This window comes from Leucoraja erinacea, chromosome 11, assembly GCF_028641065.1.
Source record: "Leucoraja erinacea ecotype New England chromosome 11, Leri_hhj_1, whole genome shotgun sequence".
In the NCBI taxonomy this organism is placed as follows: domain Eukaryota; kingdom Metazoa; phylum Chordata; class Chondrichthyes; order Rajiformes; family Rajidae; genus Leucoraja; species Leucoraja erinaceus.
In genome coordinates, this window is record NC_073387.1 from 55187717 (window position 1) to 55209593 (window position 21877).

Consider the following 21877-nt stretch of genomic DNA (forward strand, 5'->3'; position numbering starts at 1 on the left):
GCCTGCCAGCCCCTTTGCGATTAGTAAGCTCACCAGTGCTGTCTTTCTTCATAATCATGTTCCCAACAGTTCATTTTGGTAAGCCTAAAGTTTGGCTGATGTCGTTAACAGTTTTATTCTTGTTTCTCAGTCTCATAATGGCTTCTTTGACTTTCATTGGCACAACTTTGGTCCTCATATTGATAAACAGCAATAAAAGTTTCCAAAGGTGGAGGAAAGACTAGGTGCTGAGAGCTCTCTTATACCTGTATTATGGAGGCATTTAAACACACCTGAACAATTATAAACACCCGTGAAGCCATGTGTCCCAAACATTACGGTGCCCTGAAATGGGGGGGGGGAGGGGGGCTATGTCTAAACACAGCTGTAATTTCTACACGGTGAAACCAAAATGTCTAAAAATACCCTTTAATAAAATCTGACAGTGTGCACTTTAACCACACGTGATTTTTTTCTATTACAAACCACAAATTGTGGAGTACAGAGACAAATAAAGAAAAGATGGGTCTTTGTCCCAAACATTATGGAGGGCGCTGTATATATTCATAAGTGATAGGAGCAGAATTCGGCCATCCGGCCAACATCCCAACATCCTCCAACATCCTAAAGACAAAACGTTGCCTATTTCCTTCGCTCCATAGATGCTGCTGCACCCGCTGAGTTTCTCCAGCATTTTTATCTTCCCCAAAGAAGAGTCGATTTGTAGATTGATTGGCTGTCGTAAATGTCCCCCAAGTGTGTCGGGAGTGGATGAGAAAGTGGGATAACACAGAACGGGTGATCGATGGTCGGTGTGGACTAAGTGGGCCCGAGAGCCTGGTTCCAGTCTCTCGCTGTCTCTCACTCTCTGACTATCTCACTCTGCATAATGATAAAAATAAAATTGTATAACCCGCACCTTGTGTGAGCTCGTGTGTGAAGGCTCAAGAAACCCGTCAGTTCCGTGTTCAGGACGGAGTGACGGCAACGATACAGCATGTGTCTTTGAAGATGGCAAAGTGGACACTATTCAGCAGAAACTGAATCTAACCAATCCCATTTTATGTTTTCACTTCAGGTTTACCACATTCACCTTTACTCCAAAATTGGACGTTTCTCCAGGGAACTAACGCGCTACATGGTGAGAACCATATTCTGCGCTCTGTATATTCCCCTTTGCTCTACGACTTGTACTTGAGTTTGTCTGGATTGTATTTATGTATAGTATTGACTGATCTGATTGAACAGCATTTCACTGTAGCAGTGGTACACGTGGTAATAATAAACATAGATCTACACCGTTTTCGGAGCAATCCAATTTTAGGGCAACTGTGGCCTGATTTTTAATACCATCACCAAAGATGAATAGACTGAGGAAGGGTCTCGACCCGAAACATCACCCATTCCTTCTCCCCAGAGACGCTGCATGACCTGCTGAGCTACTCCAGCTTTTTGTCTCTATCTTCGGTTTAAACCAGCATCTGCAGTTCCTTCCTACACCAAAGATGAATAAATGTTTTACAAATCAGCAATAATCCAACTTGCGCTGTTTTTTTCAGCCAGTAAAAATTAATACGGTTAAAAAAATGATTCATTAAAATTACAGCATTTGGATTTGAAAAGGCATCCTGGTTATTTGAATGAGGTGGTGCAAATCTTGTGAAGACATTTGCAGAAAAAGCATCACAATTTTTCATAAGGAAATACATAAGGAGGAGGCATGCTGTTCTATTTTATAGATAGAAACATAGATACATAGAAACATAGAAACATAGAAATTAGGTGCAGGAGTAGGCCATTCGGCCCTTCGAGCCTGCACCGCCATTCAATATGATCATGGCTGATCATCCAATTCAGTATCCCGTACCAGCCTTCTCTCCATACCCTCTGATCCCCTTAGCCACAAGGGCCACATCTAACTCCCTCTTAAATATAGCCAATGAACTGGCCTTGACTACCCTCTGTGGCTGAGAGTTCCAGAGATTCACCACTCTCTGTGTGAAAAAAGTTCTTCTCATCTCGGTTTTATAGGATTTCCCCCTTATCCTTAAGCTGTGACCCCTTGTCCTAGAATTCCCCAACATCGGGAGCAATCTTCCTGCATCTAGCCTGTCCAACCCCTTAAGAATTTTGTAAGTTTCTATAAGATCCCCTCTCAATCTCCTAAATTCTAGAGAGTATAAACCAAGTCTATCCAGTCTTTCTTCATAAGACAGTCCTGACATCCCAGGAATCAGTCTGGTGAACCTTCTCTGCACTCCCTCTATGGCAATAATGTCCTTCCTCAGATTTGGAGACCAAAACTGTACGCAATACTCCAGGTATGGTCTCACCAAGACCCTGTACAACTGCAGTAGAACCTCCCTGCTCCTTTACTCAAATCCTTTTGCTATGAAAGCTAACATACCATTCGCTTTCTTCACTGCCTGCTGCACCTGCATCCCTACTTTCAATGACTGGTGTACCATGACACCCAGGTCTCATTGCATCAGATATAATTTGATTTGCTAAAGGATATTGTTTGTCGCAAATGGAAAACAGTAAAAACTCTTCAGGTTAATTAAATTTGATTTAGTTATCACCCTGGAGGCCTGAGAGGAGATGCAATGTTACTTACGCTAATTATTAAACAGGGATTGATAAATAACACACAGTTATAGAATTTTAACCATCTCAACAGATGGCATGACATGTAACCAATGTGCAGAATCACATAATTTTACAAAGTTTTTATTTTAATTTGCACAAGAATCGCAGCATGGATATGCTCTTTTTGCAGTTACTGCATGTGCAAAAGGTACGCTATAAGTATCAGCCTCCTTATGCGGCCTTATGTTGCTGGTCTTGCCGAAGGGGCATGAGGTGTATTGACTCAATTTACAATCAAGGACGAGTCACACCCTGGCCACTCTCTCTTCTCCCCTCTCGCATCAGGCAATAGGTATAGAAGTGTGAAAACGTACACCTCCAGATTCACAGATAGATTTTCTTCCCAGCTGTTAACAGGCATCTGATTCATCCTACCACAACCAGAGAGCAGTGCTGAACTATTATCTACCTCATTGTAGACCCTCGGATCAGTCTGAAGAAGGGTCTCGACCCCAAACGTCACCTATTCCTTCGCTCCATAGATGCTGCCTCACCCGCTGAGTTTTATCAGCATTTTTGTCTACCATCGGACTATCCTTGATCGGACTTTGCTGGCTTTACCTTGCACTAAACGTTATTCCCTTATCTTGTGTCTATAGCTGTATAGACCACTTTCTGTTATTTGCACTTTAAATAACCACTTTGCACTGTTAATAACCACTTTCTGTTATTTGCACTTTATCAGTTATTTATTCATGTGTGTGTATATTTATATCGTGGTATATGGACACATTGATCTGTTTTGTAGTAAATGCCTACTATGTTCTGTGTGCTTAAGCAAAGCAAGAATTTCTTTGTCCTATACAGGGACACATGACAATAAACTCACTTGAACTTGAACTTGAACTTAAATGGCTTGATTGTAATCATGTATCGTCTTTCTGCTGACCGACTAGATAGCACGCAACAAAAGCTTTTCACTGTCCCTCGGTACACGTGACAATAAACTAAACTCAACTGAGTGCTATTGCTTGCTTTCCAGTAGAATTCAACAATTCTATTCCAAGTTCCTCATGAGCCACATAGCTTACTAAAAGCCCTGTCCCACGGTACGAGTTCATTCCAAGAGCTCTCCCGAGTTTGCCCTGATTCAAACTCGGAGATTTACGGTAATGGCCACTCGTCGGTACTCTGGGAGCTGGGAAAGGGAGGGGAAGGACTACCTGAAATTGGAGAAATCAACTACCCAAGCGAAATATGAGGCGCTGCTCCTCCAATTTGCTCTGGGCCTCACTCTGGCAATGGAGGAGGCCCAGGACAGAAAGGTCAGATTCGAAATGGGAGGGGGAGTTGAAGTGCTGAGCCACCGGGAGATCAGGTTGGTTAGGGCGAAATGAGCGGAGGCGTTGGGTGAAGTGATCGCCAAGCCTGCGCTTTGTTTCGCCGAGGTGGAGGAGTTGACTGCTCATTATAATGGTTTTTAAATGCAGCCAACACCAACTGCTCTGTAATCAGTGACACCACCCACTGCCTATCAAACTTGGAACTTACAAGCAACAGTTAAAGGTAATCCCTGCGTTAAAATGAGTGTGCACCACTTAGAGGGAAAGAGCACGGTGCTTTAAAGAGGAACTGTCATATGTACAGGAAAGAAATCTGATCTGGGGGAAAAAAATGTGAGGTGTAGCGTTTTGGGAAGTTGAGCAAGGGCAGGATCTACACCAGTGGTTCCCAAACGTTTTTTGGCCATGCCCCACCTAATCTCCTCTAAAATCCTGATGCCCCCCCCCCCCCCATGTGGTGATATATAATTCTTATAATTTCAATACCTTGGTTTAAACAAGCTTCAAAAGAACATGGTTCAATAAATAAGGTTCTCCCATGACCTCGCGCGCTTCGTGCGGCGTGCATGAAGAGCGATGGCACGGTGATTATGTAATAACTACACAATAAAGACCTTTTTTACCCCCAAAAAATTATTTACTCAAAATAACATCTGAAACATAAACTACATATGTTTACCTGATGGAAAATCCCCCCAAAAAAAAATCGTAAATTTGGACCCAGACCTCCTCAGTTGCGCTCAATTGCCCCCCTTAAAAATCAAATTGCCCCCCTGTGGGGCGTACGCCCCACGTTGGGAACCACTGATCTACACAGTGACTGGTAGGGCTCTGGGGAGTGTTGTAGAGCAGAGGGATCTAGGAGTGCAGGTGCATGGTTCCTTGAATGTCGAGTCGCAGGTAGGCAAGGTGGTCAACAAGGCCTCAGGCTTTTTGGCCTTCATCAGCCAGAGTATTGAGTATAGAAGTTGGGAGGTCATGTTGCAATTGTATAAGACATTGGTGAGGCCTTATTCAGAGTATTGTGTTCATTTCTGGGCACCGCGTTATAGGAAAGATATTGTCACAGGGAGAATGTACAAACTCTGTACAGCAACACCTGTTGACAGGATTGAAACCAGGTCTCTGGAACTGTAATGGGCCCGTCCCACTTAGGCTATTTTTAGGCGACTGCTGGCGACTGTCATAGTCGTAGCGAGTCGCCGAAAAACCGGCGACTGGACCAACCCTCTTCGACATAAAATTTGAAATAGAATAATTACTTTAACAACAAACAAAACCTGTAGTCAGCGCCGGCTACAACCTACGTTAACCTGGCGACAACTACGACAGCGCCTACGTCAGGAGAAGTCACGCTTCGCTCATTGGCGTCAAACCCACTGTCGCCGACTGTCTCTGAAAATGTTTCAACGTGTTGAAAATCCAGCGGCGACCAGAAAGACGCTACGACTCTTTGGGCGACTGAGGAGACGACTCACGACCGTACAGGCGACACCCCGGCGACCATGTGGCGGCCAGTAGTCGCCTAAATAATCGCCCAAATGGGACAGGCCCATAGGGCAGCAATTCTCCTGCTGCTCCACAGTGCCGCCCAAATAGGCGCCAGCAATTAAACATTCAAGCCAGTTTTTTTCTGTGTATTTTAGTTATTGTCAAATGTGGTTGAATGTACGCAGTAAAACTGTTCCGCCTCAGACAACCGGGACAAATCAGCAATAACTTACAATTATTTCAACGAAAAGGGTCACTGTTTGAAGGTGATCATTATAATGTGTTTTTATTAGCCCATAAATCAAGGAAGTTAGAAAATTAGTAATGGCAGATGCTACTTGGCCTGCTCATCCACCAATAATCCGCTTGGCTGTGAAATTGACTGCTTTGCATCAAACAATAAATTAATAAACTAATTTGTCATTAATCGAACTGACCTTCCTATTTTGCTTCAAGATTAGGAAGCTATATGTAAGTGAATTCTGACTAGTACATAATCAGTTTGTGGAGAAAATGTACACTTATATCCCGGATTTGTACAGACTGCGATATCGGTGCAGTCATTTAAAAATAACTATTTCTCAGGCCATTTATTAACCACCTTAATTATTTTCATAGTAATATCAAATGTCAAGTTAAGAGTGGACATGGATGGACACAAAATATTGGAGTAACTCAGAGTGAGAGAGTGAGAGACTAAGAGATACCGCATGGAACCAGGCCCTCGGGCCCACTTAGTCCACACCGACCTTTGATCACCCGTTCTGTATTATCCCACTTTCTCATTCACTCCTGACACACGAGGGGGAATTTACAACAGCCAATTAATCTACGAATCGACTCGTCTTAGGGATGTTGTGGGATGTTGGCCGAATGGCCTAATTCTGCTCCTACCACATGAAGAAAAACAGTGCCCTCCGTAATGTTTGGGACAAAGACCCATCATTTATCTATATCGGTGACACCAAGCGGAGGCTGGGCGATCGTTTCGCCGAACACCTCCGCTCGGTCCGCAATAACCAACCTGACCACCCGGTGGCTCAGCACTTCAACTCCCCCTCCCACTCCGTATCCGACCTCTCTGTCCTGGGTCTCCTCCATGGCCAGAGCGAGCAACACCGGACATTGGAGGAACAGCACCTCATATTCCGCTTGGGGAGTCTGCATCCTGGGGGCATGAACATTGAATTCTCCCAATTTTGTTAGTCCTTGCTGTCTCCTCCCCTTCCTCAGCCCTCCTGCTGTCTCCTCCCATCCCCTAGCCTTTGAGCTCCTCCTCCTTTTTCCTTTCTTCTCCCGCCTCCCCCCCACCTCCGATCAGTCTGAAGAAGGGTTTCGGCCCGAAACGTTGCCTTTTTCCTTCGCTCCATAGATGCTGCTGCACCCGCTGAGTTTCTCCAGCTTTTCTGTGTACCATCAATTATTTATTTGCCTCTGCACTCCACAATTTGTGGTTTGTAATAGAAATCACACGTGGTTAAAGTGCACATTGTCAGATTTTATTAAAGGGTATTTTTAGGCATTTTGGTTTCACCGTGTAGAAATTACAGCTGTGTTTAGACAGAGTCCCCCCATTTCAGGGCACCATAATGTGTGGGACACATGGCTTCAGATTAGTGAGGATTACATGTTGTATACGATGGCTGATGACGTGATGGCATGATTAACATACAAACCGGTGTTTTGGTGTGTGGGAGGAAACCGGAGCACTTGGAGAAAACCAGCCCGGTCACGGGGAGAACGTACAAACTCCGTACAGGCAGCACCCGTAGTCAGGATTGAACTCTGGTCTCAGGTGCTGTACATGGCCCTCCTGCACCTGGTGTCCCTTCGTCACCTCAGCGAAGTTTGACCTTTTTCACACAAGCCTGCCATTTCCGAAGTACCCAAACCCCTGCATATCTACATCTCCGGTTAGAAGGAATGCGTGACGTTTCGGGTCGAGATCCTTCTTCAGACTTTCAGAGTCGGCAGTTGCGGCAGGTAATAAGAACGACATCTGAAAGACATTTGGGCAGGTACGTGGATAGGAGAAGTTCAGAGGGCTATCGGGCAAACATGGGCGAATGGGACTGGCGTAGATGGGGACCTTGGTCGGCGTGGACTAGTTGGGCCGAAGGGCTTGTTTCTGTGTTGTATGACGGCAAGATTAATCAAACGGCTGTTGTGTGAGGTGCCAACCCTATCACTTAATAATAATAATAATAATACATTTTATTTAATGGGCGCCTTTCAAGAGTCTCAAGGACACATTACAAAAGTTTAGCAGGTAGAGGAAAAACATGTAAGCGGAATGAAATAAATAGTAGAGACATGACTAGTACACAAAGTAAAGACAGAATTCAATACAAAACACAATAATAAGGCAATTAATGCACAGATGAAAAGGGAGGGGGACGTGGGGCTAAGGATAGGCAGAGGTGAAGAGATGGGTCTTGAGGCGGGACTGGAAGATTCGTGAGGGACACGGAATTGCGGATCAGTTGGGGGAGGGAGTTCCAGAGCCTGGGAGTTGCCCTGGAGAAGAGAGATTCTCTGTCCCCTAAACTGTGGAGGTTGGACTTGTGGATGGAGAGGAGACCGGCTGATGTGGATCTAAGGGACCGTGAGGGTTGGTAGGGGGAGAGGAGGTCAGTGAGGGGGGGGGGGGGGGGGGGGGGGGGGGGGGATGGTGGAGGGCTGTTGTAGGTGTACTTAGTACTTCAAATAGAAAACTAAACAGAACCACACAGGAGAAAATGGACAAAAGTGGAAGTTTGAAGGACATTATATGCTTCACCTTGTAACAAAACACTCAAAGATAACAAAGGAAGTGGAAGGGAATCTGGAAATAGAAATTAGCTAAAAGATAAAGGTGGCTTGTTATTTTTTTTAATCATTTTTAAACAGATTGTTGGTTGAATAAAAAAAACCCCTGTCTGTCATGGTGACTGGCAGGAAGTAAAGTCGCCCTCTTGCCTCGCTGTGATAAGGCTGGATGGAGTGAGAGTGATTCCCTTCATTTGTATGCGGTATGTACACTTTCATCAGAAACTTCATTAGGCCAACAAAGCCGACGAGAAAAATGTTGGGAGCCAGCTACTGAACAGAATAATTAAGAAGCAGTATAAGGTTAGTTCATGCCTCGCTGAGGCAGCCATGTACACTTCACAAAAACATTTCTGAATCTATTCATCTGCGCAACAATCACAGACGTTGGCTGCAAAGAGCTTTTAATACACTGCTCAAAGGGCGTTTATTCTACATCTTGCCAGTACCAACACCTACAAATTATGAAATATAATTCGCAATTATTGCCTCTGAGAATTTATTTTAAGCCCTTCACCCGATATAATTATATTGACCTGTCTAATACTAATTAATCTTCTGGCAAGGCCGTAACCCTGATGCGTATGAGAGGTGAGGTCGTTGCTGAGAGATGAGTGCACAGGATGTTGCGTTGGACAAGCCAGGAGCAGAAGCCAACTTTAATGGCAGGGCCATCTCAGAATATTTTATTGTGCTGTCGTTCTGGCAGTCGCCCAAGTTGACAGGCTGCCAGGATGATAGAACCCTATTGCTGAGGACTCCGATCGACTGGTACACTTTGCAGGTTGCGTAGGAAGGAACTGCAGATGCTGGTTTATACCGAAGATAGACACAGAATGCTGGAGTAACTCGACGGGCCAGGTAGCATCTCTGGAGAAAAAAGAATGGGTGACGTTTCAGGTCAAATTGAAGAAGTGTTCTGACCCAAAGTGTCACCTGTTCTTCTCCAGAGACACTGCCCCACCTGCTGGAGTTAAGGGACCCGTCCCACTTTCACGACCTAATTCACGACCTTTTTTTACTCGTGGACATTTTTCATCATGCTAGAAAAACGCCCCGACCTACTTGATGCCACGAGTACCTACGACTAACATCGCGGCCTGCTATGACCTACCTACGACCTCCTACGACCTCGTGGCGACCATGCTGCGCGTATGAGTCAAGGGCAGACTCGGCAGAGGTGGTGAATTAAGTCGTGGAAGTGGGACTGGCCTTTCACTCCAGCATTTTGTGTCGAGTATTAAGAAGGGTCCTGAGCCAAAACGGCTCCTATTCTTTTTCTCCAGAGATGCTGCCTGATCCGCTGAGTTACTCCAGCAGTTTGTGTCTAAACTTTGCAGGTGGTGCAGCGGTAGAGTTGCTGCTTTATGTTACTTGCAGCGCCGGAAACCCGGGTTCGGTGCTGTCTGTGCGGAGTTTGTACGTTCTCCCCGTGACCTGCGTGGGTTTTGTCCGAGATCTTCGGTTTCCTCCCACACCTGTCCTTTTTTTTTTTTTTTTTTTAAATTTTTTTTATTTCTATTTATTTTTCATGTACACTGAATGGACACTGGTTGAGCAACGTTTTTTTTGTTTCCTCTGGGTATGCGAATACTCAGGAAATGACAATAAAGATATACAATACAATACAATACAATACAATACTCCAAAGACGTACAGGTTTGTAGGGTTAATTGGCTTGGTATAAAATAAGAGTTCCCAACCTGGGGTAAATTACCAAGGGGTAAACTGTTGATTCTGGATTTGTACATATTTTCTCTCATTGACTGACTGTGTTTGGTTCTGGTACACCGGTATCTGTTCATCATTAGTTGCTCATAAATAAGTGAAATAACTTTGTTATGTGCTGTAAACAATAGACAATAGGTGCAGGAGTAGAGGCCATTCAGCCCTTCGAGCCAGCACCGCCATTCAATGTGATCATGGCTGATCATCCCCAATCAGTACCCCGTTCCTGCCTTCTCCCCATATCCCCTGACTCCGCTGTCTTCAAGAGCCCTATCTAGCTCTCTCTTGAAAGCATCCAGAGAACCTGCCTCCACCGCCCTCTGAGGCAGAGAATTCCACAGGCTCACAACTCTCTGTGAGAAAAAGTGTTTCCTCGTCTCCGTTCTAAATGGCTTACCCCTTATTCTTAAACTGTGTGGCCCCTGGTTCTGGACCCCCCCCCACCCCACAACATCGGGAACATGTTTCCTGCCTCTAGTGTGTCCAAACCCATAACAATCTTATATGGTTCAATAAGATAACCTCTCATCCTTCTAAACTCCAGAGTGTACAAGCCCAGCTGCTCCATTCTCTCAGCATATGACAGTCCCGCCATCCCGGGAATGTCCAAGTGGCAGAGGAAGCTGGGAAGAAACTGTCCCTGAATCTGGAGGTGTGCGTTTTCACACTTCTATACCTTTTGCCCGATGGAAGAGGGGGGAGAAGAGGCAGTGAGACTTGTCCTTTATTTATGCTGCTGGCCTTGCCGAGGCAGCGTGAGGTATAATTGGAATCAATGGAAGGGAGGTTGGCTTGTGTGATGGTCTGGGCTGCGTCCACATTTCGCTGCAATTTCTTGCGGCCTTGCACGGAGCTGTTCCCACACCGGGCATTTGTACACCCTACCTCTGGTAAAGTTCACCATCGGAGTGCAGTTGGAGGAACAGCTGTCTTCTGGCTCAGGGCCTCTGTATTTGCACAGAAGTATTAAACTAGCTGGCAATTTTACTTCGGAGTCACGTGAGTGACTACGTGAAGAAGCCCGCTTCCACGCATGCGTGCCATATCGCTACACGCATTGCAACGAGTCACACAGGGGGGAACGGCGTTCCCCAAGCGGGAGATTTGAAAGTCGGGAACAGCAGGTAAGAGACTCTGCGTTCCTTTTTACTACTTACTTTTAGGAGGCTGCGGAAAGCCGGCGGGGAGACCCGTGGAGGGCGAGCAGCCAGCAGCAGCAACAGCACGAGTTTCCCTGGAGGGGAACAACCTGAGCCCGACTTTGCTCCCGCACCGGCAAAATTCACCTCTCGGCCGGGCGGGAAGCAAAGTAAAAAAGGTCCCTATGCCAGTCTCAAACGAGACTGGCTTGGGACCAGTCGCTAGCAGCCAGCACAGAGGCTGCGGGACAGACAGCACGGACCAGCGGTACCGGGGCTCGAAACGCTCAGCGAGTGCAGCGGCACTTATGGAGTCGGAACGGGACGTTCGGGCTGAAAACCTTGTTCACAAGGTAAGCACCAGGGTCCAGGGGATCTATAGGAACAGCCGGGGTTACCGGCTGCGGAACTGCCGCGAAGGACCAGGCCCGTGAACACCGGGGTCGGTCCAAGCGGCTCGAACCCGACACAGGGAACGACGGTCACCGGCGGGAGAAGGAAAGTCGGGAACAGCAGGTAAGAGACCCTGCGTTTCCTTCAACTTACCTTTCTAGGTGCAGACATGGACCAGGTCCATGTAAGGTGCAGAAGGCCGGCGGGAGAACCGCGGAGGAGCGGCAGTAGCAGCAGCAGCGGCAGCGGCAGCGGCAGGCAGTGGCAGCCGGCAGTTGCAGTAGCACAGACAGCAGCAGTGGCAGCTGGCACTTCGTGAGGAGCTGGCAACGGCAGGAGCAGCATGGGCACATCGATTCCCGGAGGGGGAAAAACACCTGTGCCCAACTTCGCTCCAGCATGGTGAGAAAGTTCATTTCTCGGCAGCAAAGGACTTTGCAGTTGACTGGCTGCAATCTACTACAAGGGACCAGTATGTGAGTACCAGGATCGGTCCCAGCGGGGTTTTAGTTACAATAATCGCTTCTCGGCTTTTTGGCTAAGATCAAGTGTAGTATCTGTTCTTATCAGTTTAATATCTGATACACCCCTTATCTAGGGACTATATATATTATATAAAAACTATAGTAGCTGTTATCATCAGTTTTAATGTCTTATATGTCCCTTATCTAAGGACCATATAAGTAGGAGTGCCCAGAATTGAGGGCATTAGAGTGGGGTTGACCGGCTGCAACGACCATAAGGGACCAGTACCGTCAGTACGGGGGTGGGTCCCAGGGGTCTAAGATAAAGGAGCAGCCAGGAGCGCTGAGAGCGTTGGAGCCGGGTTAAAGGAATAGATGGAAGCAGCTGTGCCAGTTATCCTCCACACCGGCCATATCCACTTCACGGAAGGAAGGACAAAACTGGAGAAGGAGGACCATGGAACAGCGGGCAGCCAGCAGCAGCCAGCGGCACTTGGATCAACCGTAGTGGGATCAGCTGTGCCCGATGTCGGCCCCGCACCGGCCAGATCCATGTGACCGAGCGGTAGGCTAGACACAAATCAAACAAGGTAGTGGACTCGGAAGGGTCCGACTTTGCATAAAACCGCCGGCAACCAGTGCCCGAGAGGGCTGGAGCGGGAAGAAGCGGTGTATGGAGCCTTGCTCCAACGTGATAAAACCACAGCAGTACCTCTTTGAGGGCTGCACAATGCTTTTACCCCATCAGAGGGGAGCACTGTGGGTCAGTTCTGGGCTGACCTGCAAGAGGGGTCCGCAGAACAAAAGACAAGTGGGCAGCAGTTTAGCCCCACATGGGTACCCCGTGTGGGACCCTAGAGATCTCTAACTCTATAAAAAAGAGTAGGCAGGACCCTGATGGGCCAGAGCCTGGTAATACAGCATCCCATGATCCTAACACAGCAGGGACTCTGCTGGACATGGTGGCCGATTACTTTAGCCAAGTCAAACATGGGTAGACTTGGATCCAGGATGGCAATAGTATTACTATATGTCTGGCCACAAACGCCAACAAGAAAAATTTACAAACACTGGCCAGACATCTGCCACCTGGCAACAGTGAGGCATTACAGGTGCCCAGTGTAAACCAATGCATTTGGCAGCATATGGACGAACATCAGGAACCAGGACCTCAAGATCCAGAGAACCTTCAAGGGATTGACGGAAGGCATCATAGCACACACCAGCACCCTGGACTAAACGTAGGTAACCAAAGACCATCAAGACGCACTAGATCTGTTTAATAATATGCAATATAACCTGAACTACACGTGGAAGGCGGCCATTCAGCCAGCACTAGGACCCCAAAAATGCTACCATTTGCAAATAAAAACCGTGTGTGGACTAAGCCAAGACACTGGGGCTCATCAAGGCCAGCGCAAGGGCCTATTTTGGAGCATGATACCAGCCACAGGCAAGGCCATAAAAAATGTGGCTCATACCAGTAGCAGTGTCAGAAATCAATATAACCTGCAGGATCCGTTTTAGGGTATGGCCAGGGCGGCCACCCTGGAAGATGCGGAAGCCTCAACCTCCCACACAACCCCGAACAAGAAATATTAAACCAGAACCTTATTTTCAAAAAACCAAGGAAATAACAAAACCACCAGTAACCAGGGAGGTAGGTGGGTGGGGTTTTCTTCTGTTAAAATAGGGACCTACGAGGGTAGGGGAGGTTGCAACACTACAGTTATGTATGGCATATAATCACTACAGATTCATATAATCTCAGCAGTATTCAGGGTTATCTGATAGGGTTTTTCTCATCCCATTAACCACAGTACATCATACACCAGAAGGGCATTTTGTCCTTACATAAACCAAACAATCTAAAACCCACATGGTGCTACAAGAATTGTTTGGTTTATGTACACAAAAGATGGGATTGAACATATTTATTAAATATAAGATAGAGTAGGGTTGCAGGATTATCATTGATTTAACCCTAAACACATTTGTTTTAGATATTCATTTTAAGATGGATGCTCTTATTATTGATATAGACTTGGTGTCAGTTGTGGGTTTCTATATGGCAGGCATTGACTCAATAGAGGAACTTTGGCAATATAGAGCTTACATAAGGGGCAATCATTAGCCCCATTATTATGTACTAAAATTCGTAAACCAGCTTGGCATTGTTATGTAAATTAGCCATAGGGTGAGGTTTTCCCCCGTTCGGACCCATCATTGGGGTACTAGGGATAATTCAACCACACTCGGCATCTGGAATTTTCAGAGTACCCGACTGACCTTCTCAATCATGGTATTTCAGTCTTACAGGGGATGGTGTTAGAACCATGTTCCCTATGAACATTGCCAAAAAATTATTGATTTATCCAGTGACTGGAGGCAGTCATCCATGCCATAACACTATGGATTTATTGATTTGTAGAGTCTAACAGACCCACTACACTGTCAGACAGGACGATGAATCTCATCTCATCTGCACTAAGACTGTCAACACGGAAGCAGTACCTTGGACACATCAAGAAATGGGGCATATACTGCTTGGACAACAATCTCGACCAAAAGGCCAAGAACATTCTGGCCGTATTGGAATTTTTACAAGCCTCCATTAGGATAATCGATGGAGCTACAGTGCCTTCAATAGTGCCACAAGTGCACTCTCCAATTACCTATCACAAGGAACGGAGCGGCACGCGGTGGAAACGCACCCCTGGTAAGAAAACCAGGTACTCCGAAATCTGGGACGTGGGTGTCGTTTCTCAACATGCTGAGGAGCCTGTAGCTCATAACAGCGTTGTCACTTCAGTAACAGTCCAGGAAGATGGTTATGCTCATGGTGTTATTTACCGCACAACAAGTCCAGCCATTAAGCAAACTGAGCCTGGACTCCCTGATCATCTCACCGAGAAACTGGTGTTGTCATACAGGATTTAATAAAAGAAAACAGATCGGGTTCCTCGGGTCAAGTGTTTGAATTTATGGTACACCCATATGGCAAACGACTGTATAGCAAGACACATCTAACAATACATAGAATATACTAAGAACATTCGAGGTCAGAGAATGGAGTTGTTTATCTCTTACAAGAAACCGCATGGAAGGGTCATGACGCAAACTATATCAAGGTGGCTCAAATAGGTCCTAAAAATGGCAGAAATAGACACTAATGTTTTAACTCTCATTCCACCAGGGCTGCAGCAACATCCGCAGCAAAAATTGTACAGGTACCCACAGACCAAATCCTCAGAATGGCAGGATGGTCATTAAAAAAGGGTTTCCACAGGTTTTATAATAAACCAGTTATTTTTTGGAGCCATCATTGTATTAAGAAAACATTTTATGTTCAACAAAATAATTTGCCCGAAAGGTTACAGGGCTATGATTCTCAAATTTTTAAAAAATGTTATATATTTTTTCGTTATACCACACAACTCTTTGTATAATTGTGTTTAAAATTACTAATGATGCTCTCTCCCAATACCCAAGGCAGTTTGTGAAGCATGGACTCGTTCCACGGCATGAGGTCACAGAGCTTTGAAATCTTCACGTAGTCACTCACGTGACTCCGAAGTAAAATAGTAAGATTAAACGAGAACTTACCAGTTTGAAGTTTGATCTGTATTTTATGAGGAGTTACGATGAGGGATTACGTGCCCTCCGCTCCCACCCTCTTATGATCATATCAAAAACTGGTATCTCTTTGGTAATCTTACTATGTTAGATCATTATAGGTTCCTGTGACCTCACACCGCTGCTTTGAAGTATGACACGCATGCGTGGAAGCGGGCTTCTTCACGTAATCCCTCATCGTAACTCCTCATAAAATACAGATCAAACTTCAAACTGGTAAGTTCTCGTTTAATCTTACTATTATACAGGGAAATTAGACCTATTAATTTTATGGCTAATTCATTTTGATGACTGAAGTCTAATGGTAGGGGCTGAGCCTTTGCATACAGACAATGACTCAAAGCTTTCAAAGGTCTTTTATTGTCATGTGTACCAATTAAGGTACAGTGATACGTAAATTACCATACAGCCATCCAAAACAAAGCAACAAGACACACAACTACATAAACGTTAACATAAACATCCACCACAGCGGATTCCCCACGTTCCCCACTGTGATGGAAGCCAATAAAGTCCAACCTTCCTCTTTATTCTCCCACGGTCGGGGCAGTCGGATCATTCGTTGGGGCGATCGAAGCTCCCGCAGTTGGCGGTCGAACTTCCTGCGGCTTGGGGTTCCCGAAAGTCGGTCTCTCTCTAACCAGAGACCGCGAGCTCCGCGATGTTAAAGTTCGCAGGCACCCGCGGTTGGAGCCCCAAAGTCGACCCCTGACAGGGATCACGGGCTCCATGATGGTAAGTCCGCAGGCTCCGCGGTTGGAGCTCCCGGAGTCCATCCCTAGCAAAGGCCGCCAACTCCTCGATGTTAGGCCGCAGTGAGGACGGAGATACGATGCGAAAAAAATTCATATCTCCGTCGAGGTAAGAGATTAGAAAAAGTTTCCGTCAACCCTCCCCCCCCCCCCCCCCCCCCCCCCCCACACACACACACACACACACACACACACACACACACACACACACACACACACACACACACACACATAAAACAAGCTAAAGAACACTAAAAACATACATTTAACACACACAAACAGACACCAATGAAGGAAAGGACAGACAGACTGTTTGTGAGGCAGCCATAGCTGGCGCCATCCGGTGGTAATTGAACATATGACACAGTGGAGCAGCTGGTAGAGCTGCTGCCCCACAGAGCCAGAGATCCCCGGTTCAATCCTCACCTCGGGTGCTGTCTGTTTTGCAGTTTGCACGTTCTTCCTCAGACCGCGTGGGTTTCCTCCGGGCGCTCCTGTTTCCTTCCACATCCCAAAGACGCGCGGGTTTGCAGGTTAAATGGCCCTCTGTAAATTGTCCCTAGTGTGTTGGGAGTGGATGAGAACGTTGAACAACATAGAACTAGTGTGAACATTTGATCGGTGTGGCCTGGAGGCCGGTTCTCTGGATACTTTCAAGAGAGAGCTAGATAGGCCTCTTAAAGATAGCAGAGTCAGGGGATATGGGGAGTAGGCAGGAACGGGGTACTGATTGGGGATGATCAGCCATGATCACATTGAATGGCGGTGCTGGCTCGAAGGGCCAAATGCCCTACTCCTGCACCTATTGTCTATTGTCTATTGACTCAGTGGGCCAAAGGACCTGTTTCCATGCTGTATCTTTAATTTCAGTTTAGTTTATTATAACGTATACGGAGGTACAGTGATAAAGCTTTTTTTGCTTGCGAACCAGTCAACAGGGAGACAAAACATGATTACACTCGAGCCCAATCAGTTTGTTCCTGTGCACCACCTATTGTAAAATAACATTACGGTGGATGAATGCCAAAAGTCACTTGAATGTCACGTATATGTTAGAATATCTTGCTCATATTTAAACAGTGGATATGACAGCAATGCCATATAAATAAGCAAAAGATAAATATTTCAATTTAGTGAAGAAAGATTGAAAAAGACGAAAGCATTTTCAATGTCCATTGATTTCAGTAACTGTGTTACCGCAATGATTTTGGTAGTTTTCTCCAAGGGTTTTTTTTTTTGCAATGGCAGCACATTTTTCTATTCTGTTCAAATTACACAAGGTCAGAAAATAATGAAAATATGAAAGTTTCTCAGCATTGGTGAAAGACTTGCAAATTGACATTTCAATCATGGACCATCACCTGGAAGATATTACAATTATTAATTTCCCTTTTAATACCATACTATTTTTTAATCCTGATGAAGTCCACACATATATACTGCCAACTTCGCTGTACTATATAGTGATGCTGAGGAAGGACATTATTGCCATAGAGGGAGTGCAGAGATAAGGTTCACCAGACTGATTCCTGGGATGTCAGGACTGTCTTATGAAGAAAGACTGGATAGACTTGGTTTATACTCTCTAGCATTTAGGAGATTGAGAGGGGATCTTATAGAAACTTACAAAATTCTTAAGGGGTTGGACAGGCTAGATGCAGGAAGATTGCTCCCGATGTTGGGGAAGTCCAGGACAAGGGGTCACAGCTTAAGGATAAGGGGGAAATCCTTTAAAACCGAGATGAGAAGAACTTTTTTCACACAGAGAGTGGTGAATCTCTGGAACTCTCTGCCACAGAGGGTAATCGAGGCCAGTTCATTGGCTATATTTAAGAGGGAGTTAGATGTGGCCCTTGTGGCTAAGGGGATCAGAGGGTATGGAGAGAAGGCAGGTACGGGATACTGAGTTGGGTGATCAGCCATGATTATATTGAATGGCGGTGCAGGCTCGAAGGGCCGAATGGCCTACTCCTGCACCTAATTTCTATGTTTCTATGTTTCTATGATGCTGCTTAACCTAGTGAGCAATTATCTGTCATAGAGTCGTGTAGTCATACAGCACGGAAACTGGCCTTTCGTCCCAACTTTTCCACCCCGATCAAGACACTCTATCTCTGCTAATTCCACCTGATTGGGTTTGGTCCATATCCCTCCAAATGTGTATCTGTCTATGTATCTGTCCAAGTGCCTTCTAAATGTTGTTATCGTACCTGCCTTAACGACCAAAGATCCTATAGCGAACAAGATAGATCACTCGACGAAAAAGACGTAGTCCGGCCGTGGGCAGATTGCTGGGTCATTTTCGGACCCATTTACGAAACCGGCTTCCGTCTCCGCACCAAAGATCCCGTAGGATAATAGTGCGGAAACTTAAGCCGCTTACGGAAACATCCATTTTGGGAAAAATCTTCTCCTCATCTTCAGAATTATAATTTATTAACACAAACTGTCCCCCCGCAACGTTGATTACACTGCGAGTCGGGTCGGGTCCGGTTACGGAAATGGATGAAAAAAAGGCCCACGTTCCGCTCCGTTGCGTACTACACGTCAGCCCGTTGCATTTAGAAGGAGTGGTCTATCTTGCTCTGCTATAGGATCTTTGTTAACCACCTCCTCCAGCAGCTCATTCCATGTATCCAGTACCCTCCGCGTGAAAAAGTTGCCACTCAGGTTCCAATTAAATCTTTCCCCTCTCACCTTAAACCTATGTCCTCTGGTTCTTGATTCCCCTACTCTGGGTAAAAGACTCTGCGATCGCTTCACCCAACTCCTCCGCCCAGTTCGTATTAATCAACCTGATCTCCCGGTGGCTCAGCACTTCAACTCCCCCTCCCATTCCCAATCCGACCTTTCTGTCCTGGGCCTCCTCCATGGCCAGAGTGAGGCCCAGTGCAAATTGGAGGAACAGCACCTCATATTTCGCTTGGGTAGTTTACACCCCAGTGGTATGAACAATGACTCTCCAATTCCAGGTAGTCCTTGCTTTCTCCCTCCTTCCCTTCCCCTTCCCGGCTCTAACACAGACCACTGTCTCCGCCTCTTCCTTTCTTCTTCCCACCCGACATCCGTCTGAAGAAAGGTCTCGACCCAAAACGTCGCCTATTCCTTCGCTCCATAGACGCTGCCTCACCCGCTGAGTTTCTCCAGCATTTTTGTCTACCAGAGACGGAGTCCAATGTCTTCAATGACGTAGAAGTGAATCGGACAGTACCCTGGCTGAATCGTAACAGGCCCGTTTAGAAGCCTGAATTAGTTTGACGGGTGATTGACGGTCAGTGGTATGCGTGGGTGATGTATCGATAGAAACATAGAAATTAGGTGCAGGAGTAGGCCATTGGCCCTTCGAGCCTGCACCGCCATTCAATATGATCATGGCTGATCTCCAACTCAGTATCCCGTAACTGCATTCTCTCCAAACCCCCTGATCCCCTTAGCCACAAGGGCCACATCTAACTCCCTCTTAAATATAGCCAATGAACTGGCCTCGACTACCCTCTGTGGCAGAGAGTTCCAGAGATTCACCACTCTCTGCGTGAAAAAAGTTCTTCTCATCTCGGTTTTAAAGGATTTCCCCTTTATCCTTAAGCTGTGACCCCTTGTCCTGGACTTCCCTAACATCGGGAACAATCTTCCTGCATCTAGCCTGTCCAACCCCTTAAGAATTTTGTAAGTTTCTATAAGATCCCCTCTCAATCTTCTAAATTCTCGAAACTAAACTGAAAAAGAAGGCAGTAATGGGGCAACTAAAGAAGCTAATTTGTAGTAATGTGCTTCAGTTGGCTTCAGCTACTCTCATCGACACGACACAGCCAGTAATTATCAATATCACTCCATCCAATAATCACATTGATTATTGTGCAAATCCAACAATTAATCTCCCTAAGTTTTAGTGCCATTCAGTTCGTGAGTTGCTGAAATTACTTCTGCCAGCCATTATCAATACCACTCCATCCACAACAGCCCATTACAGTCACTGTGATAGCCATTGACCACACCATTGATTTGTGACATTAATTACCGATTCTAGTCCATCTATGAGTCAACGATAATCACCAGAGCCGCTCCAGCCTTGACGCACAGCGATTGCCTTTAATTAGCTCTCTCAGACCATCCATTGTGGCATTGTAATTCCCACTGACAGTACAAACAAATAGTGGTCCATCCATGAATCACATTCGTTATCATGACTCGTCTAATCATGAATAGCTACAAATCTTTCAAGATTTATTTATCCATTTGTTTTTCTTTATTGGTCAAAGTATGCAGCCACAATAGCAACAACTACCTCAGTAACACGTGCAAAGGCCTCGGCAACTTCAGGTGATGTACAATTGAATGCGACAATGGAAAGGTTGTTAGAGATGTACAGGTCCACCGTCAGGGCAGTCACGGTGGCGCAGCGGCAGAGTTGCTGCCTTACAGCGAATGCAGCGTCGGAGACCCTGGTTCGATCCCGTCCAGGGGCGCTGTCTGTACGGAGTTTGTACGTTTCTCCCCGTGACGTGCGTGGGTTTTCTCCGAGATCTTCGGTTTCCTCCCATATTCCAAAGACGTACAGCTGTATAGGTTGTTTAAGAAGGAACTGCAGATGCTGGAAAATCGAAGGTGCGCAAAAAAATGCTGGAGAAACTCAGGAAATAGGCAACGTTTCGGGCCGAAACCCTTCTTCAGACTGATGAAGGCCTGAAGAAGGGTTTCGGCCCGAAACGTTGCCTATTTAGTTCGCTCCACAGATGCTGCTGCACCCGCTGCGTTTCTCCAGCATTTTTTTGTGTACCTTCAGCTTTATAGGTTAATTGGCTTGGTAAATGTTAAAATTGTCCCTAGTGGGTGTAGGATAATGTCACCGTGTGGGGATTGCTAGTCGACGCGGACCGAAGGGCCTGTTTCCGCACTATATCTCTAAAACTAAAACTAAAGCAACATGAGAAGACACAGAGTGCTGGAGTGACTCAGCGGGTCAGGCAGCATCTGTGGAGAACATGGATAGGTGACGTTTCACAGAGTGCTGGAGTAACTCAGCGGGTCATAGAAACGTAGAAACATAGAAATTAGGGCAGGAGTAGGCCATCGCCCTTTGAGCTGCACCGCCAGGAATATGATCATGGCTGATCATCCAACTCAGTATCCCGTACCTGGGTCCATACCCTCTGATCCCCTTAGCCACAAGGCCACATCTAACTCCCTCTTAAATATAGCCAATGAACTGGCCTCACTACCCTCTGCGGCAGAGAGTTCCAGAGATTTCTCTGTGTGAAAAAAAGTTCTTCTCATCTCGGTTTTAAAGGATTTTCCCCTTATCCTTAAGCTGTGACCCCTTGTTCTGGACTTCCCCAACATCGGGAGCAATCTTCCTGCATCTAGCCTGTCCAACCCCTTAAGAATTTTGTAAGTTGCTATAAGATCCCCTCTCAATCTCCTAAATTCTAGAGAGTACAAGCCGAGTCTATCCAGTCTTTCTTCATATGAAAGTCCTGACATCCCAGGAATAGTTTGGTGAACTTTCTCTGCACTCCCTCTATGGCAAGAATGTCCTTCCTCAGATTAGGAGACCA

At 46.1% G+C, this 21877-nt stretch overlaps 1 long non-coding RNA gene and 1 pseudogene across 1 annotated transcript; both read left to right on the forward strand.

The window, feature by feature from the left end:
- The first annotated feature begins 369 nt into the window (after nt 1–369).
- On the forward strand, nt 370–3464 carry LOC129701848 (uncharacterized). The gene is made up of 2 exons (XR_008724279.1): nt 370–1120; nt 2976–3464. It is a non-coding gene; the product is annotated as an uncharacterized LOC129701848 (long non-coding RNA).
- An 8524-nt stretch (nt 3465–11988) lies between these two features.
- LOC129701898 (U2 spliceosomal RNA) lies at nt 11989–12096 on the forward strand (annotated as a pseudogene).
- Nucleotides 12097–21877: the final 9781 nt, after the last annotated feature.